A 4,400-nucleotide genomic window follows, 5' to 3' on the forward strand; every position below is an offset into this window, starting at 1 on the left:
CTCTTCTAATCCATCCAGTCACAAGTCACTAAATACCATCTGTGTAATTTTAAGTCTAGAATTTCCATCTCCCCCTCAGCCTATCCATAGGAGTTCTAGACAGTCACCTGGCACCTTCAACACTACCTTGTGTCTTGCTGGCACCTCAAACTTAAGTCCTAAACTTCTGCATTTCCCCCAAATCTAATCTCCATACCCTATTCCCCACCACAGTAAATGATATATGTCCATCCATCCAGTTATCATGTCAGACACACAGGAGTCATCTTTCATCCTTTACGCCTCACATAAAACCATAAGCAAATCCTTTTATGTCCATTGCCAAGAAATATCTTAAATCTATCTACTTCTCTCCATCCCTCCAGATGAAGTCACCATCTTTCACATGGTCCATTACATTCAGTTCTTAACTGCTACTTCCACTCTTGCTCTCCTTCAATCTGTTCTCCACAGAGTAGCCTGAGTCATCTTAAAAAGTGTCTAAATCATATACATCAGTTCCTTCCTTAAAACCCTCCAATGGCTTTCCAATATAATTCATATAAAATCCAAGATCTTTAACAGTGCCTACCAGGCCCCAGGCATTCTCTGGTTTCACCTCATGCCCATCTCCTCGCACTCACTATGCTCCAGTCAAACCACTCTAATTCCAGTACCTCCGATGTGCCACACTCTTCCTGCCTCAGGAATTACACACTGGTTTTCTGTACTGGCATGCTCTTGACTCTGGCCTTCCCCTTTCCCAACGGCTGACTCCTTCACATCCTACGGTCTCAGCTCCTCAGAAAGGCCTTTTCTGGTTACCCCAACAAAATACCACTCCCCCATCCCCAACACACACACACCATCATTTTGTAGTACAACATCCTACTTGTGTCCTTTGTGGCAATTATTTATTCTATCTCACTTACTCCACGAAGTCAAGAACCAAAGGAAGGATCAGTGTGAGTCTGGGTGCCCAGGAAAGATTTTGTATGATCCTTCCTGCCTTTCTTTCAACGAATATTTACTGATCAGAATGCAAGTACTATGCTAGGTGCTGGTGAACAAGTGATAAATAAGAAAAATTCGGTTTGACAGATGAATGGATACAGAAGCTGTGATAGGTTCATCAGTACCATCTTTCTAGAGTCCATAAATATGCATTAATATATGATACTTGTTTTTCCCTTTCTGACTTCACTCTATCTGATAGGCAGTGGACACTTGCTTACTTCCACCTTTTGGCTGTTGTGAATACAGCTGCTATAAACATAGGTATACAAATATTTGTTTGAATCCCTGCTTTAACTTCCTTGCCCTTTAGCTTTTTTTCTTTAGTCTTTAATGTAAGTCAACTTCATTGACTTACAGAAGTGTAACTGCTGGATCATATGCTAATTCTAAGCTTGCTTTTTTTGAGGAATTGCCATAGTTTTCCACAGTGGCTGTGTACTATTTTACGTTCCCACCCAGAATGTACAAGAGTTCCAATTTCTCTGCATCTTTGCCAACACTAGATGTTATTTTCTGTTTGTTTTTTTTACAATAATAGCCATCCTAATGGGTATGAAGTGGTTTGGGTTTGCATTTCCCTGATAACTAGTGATGTTGAGCATTGTTTCATGTGTTTATGGCCATTTGTATATTTTCTTTAGAGAAATGTCTATACAGGTCCTTTTTCCATTTTTGAATTGGATTGTTAGTGTCTGTTGAGTTGAAGGAGTTCTTTATATATTCTAGGTATCAATTCCTTATCCAGTACATGATTGTATCTCCCACTCCACAGGCTACGTTTTTGCTGTAGATAGTGTTCTTTGAAGCACAAAATTTTGATCATGTCCAACTCACCTATTTTTTTCTTTTCTTGCCTATATTTTTGGTGTCATATCCAAGAAATCATTGCCAAATCCCAAGTCATGAAGCTTTCTCCCTATGTTTTCTTTTAAGAGTTTTACAGTCAGAGTTAATCTTTAGACTGACATCAATTCAGTAATTCATTAGTATTTTAAGCATACCTTCATAATCCCAAGTCTACCATCATCCAACTCACATTTTCCATCTTCCTATTAAGCAATTAGTTGTCTTATCTATTCTTTTAATGAGTACCTACAAAGCTAAGAACTATGGATACAGCAGTGAAGTGGTCAGAAATGGCCCCACCCCGCTCTCACCAAGTTCATAGTCTATTGACTGAAGAAGTCAGACACTGAACAGGTGATTACAAACACAGGTATAATATGAAAGAAGAAAAGGAAGCTGCCAACATGTAAGACTGAGAAACATAAAATAATCCCAAAGATTTTATCAATTTCTTGGGAATCTTTGACTTATTGCTTTATTACCCTAAATAAAAGAAATAGTTCAGGTAACTACTGATTCCTAATGGTAATTACTGCTTTCTTCCCTAAGTGCTCACAGACTTCTACTTAAGAATCCATTCTAGGCTCTACTGGGGCCAAGGAGCTCTTGTTTTTCGGATTGTAGAGTCTAACATTTCATGCATTTTAATACAAGGACCACATTTGCCTTTGTATTTTGGCTCTCTGAGACGAAAAATCTGAGAGTATCTTGGGACTTCCCTGGTGACCAGTGGTTAGGAGTTGGTCTGACAATGCAGGGGAAATGGGTTTCATCTCTGATCTGGGAACTAGGATCCCATATGCCGTGGGGCAACTGAGCCCACGCACCACAACTACTGAAGCCCGTGTGCCCTAGAGCCAATGCCCTGCAACAAGAGAAGCCGCCACAAAGAGAAGCCCACACAGTGCAATGAGAGTAGCCCCCGCTTTCTGCAACTAGAGAACGCCCGTGCACAGCAACAAAGAGCCTTGTGCACTGCAGTGAAGACCCAACGCAACCAAAAAACAAAAAACAAAATCTGAGAGCATTTTAATTTATCATAGATAATTCTCTGAAGTAACATCTATAACTTCTTTATCTACCTTGGGATATCACTCAATGGATATCAATATCTGAAGTCATTAAAATCAACTGGATGTTATATCCTCACCTCTTTCAGGTTTTGATTCCTCCTAACAATGTTTGTTTGGTAATTTTTGGCTTGAAGATTGGTTCTCCTTATAGGAGAGACTTGAAGCCTTCCCTGATGGCTCAGATGGTAAAGAATCTACCTTCAATGCAGGAGACTAGGGTGTAATCCTTGGGTCAGGAAGATCCCCTGGAGAAGGGAATGGCAACTCAGTCCAGTATTCTTGCCTGGAGAATTCCATGAGCAGAGGAGACTGGAGGAGGAGCCTACAGTCCATGGAGTCACAAAGAATCAGACACCACTAAACGAACTAAAAGTAAAAATAAGTAATTTCTTGTTGTTGTTCAGTTGCCAAGTTGTGTCCAAATCTTCTCAACCCCATGGGCTGCAGAAGCACAGCAGGCTTCTGACAAAATGTGATCCACTGGAGGAGGGAATGGCAAACCACTCCAGGATACTAGACATGAGAATCTCATGAACTGTATAAAAAGGCAAAAATAAGTGCTAGGAAAGACTTATTAGGAAGGAGAGCAGAATTTGGAGTTAAATGATTTTGTCCTGTCTCCCTCCTCTATTAAATCTTTGCCCCCAGATATTGGTGCCTATATTTGATTTTTTCATTATATTCTCAGAATATAGTTTAAAAGCCTTAGCTTCCCCTCCACACCCCACCTCACCCAAGCCTCAGCTTTCATGGATTAACAATTGTGGGAGTTGGGGAGAAGTGCTTGCCGGGGGTTGAGGAAGTGCTGAGTGTAAAGTGATGATGTGGCAGCTACATGTGGACAGTTGGAAATAAAGGCTGACATTTGGACTGGTTATAAAGATGTGAATTCCTCTATGAGGAACTGAGATGAGTATGGATTATCTCTCAATGGAAATGAGAGAAGAGAGTCACATGGAAGGCCAAGAAATAAGTCACGAAGGACTGGCACAATCAGAAGCGGGGAGAAGTTCCAGCAAAAGAAATTAAAATCCATTGATTAAGAAGAAATGATCTTCCTAGACCTTTAGATCTAACTCACCTCTCTTACATAACTGATGAGAAAATGGTTGTCCAGATAAAAAAGAACAAGTCATTGGAGTAGCTACAAAAGTATAGAGTTACATAAATCCTGAAGGCGTGAGAAAGTGGCTTTTAAGCAGTAGGAAGTGGTCCACAGGGCCAAACGGTCCTAAGGAATTGAAGAATGTGAGGGTACTAAGAATGGGTCTCAAAATTAATTAAATGATGCTTTGGTCTTCTAGCGTACAGTTTTGGTAAAGAAAAAAAAAAGAAAAGCCAGACTGCAAGGTAAGTATCAGGGGAAAGGGTCTGAATGTGAAACAGACAAGGAGATGGTGAGTTATATACACTCAGCTTGACAAGAGAAATAAGATGATAGCTAGAAGGAAAGGAGAAATAAAGTTTAAGATAATGGAAATATTA

The sequence above is a fragment of the Bison bison genome, unplaced genomic scaffold, assembly GCF_000754665.1.
Source record: "Bison bison bison isolate TAMUID 2011002044 unplaced genomic scaffold, Bison_UMD1.0 scf7180017863325, whole genome shotgun sequence".
Classification (NCBI taxonomy): domain Eukaryota; kingdom Metazoa; phylum Chordata; class Mammalia; order Artiodactyla; family Bovidae; genus Bison; species Bison bison.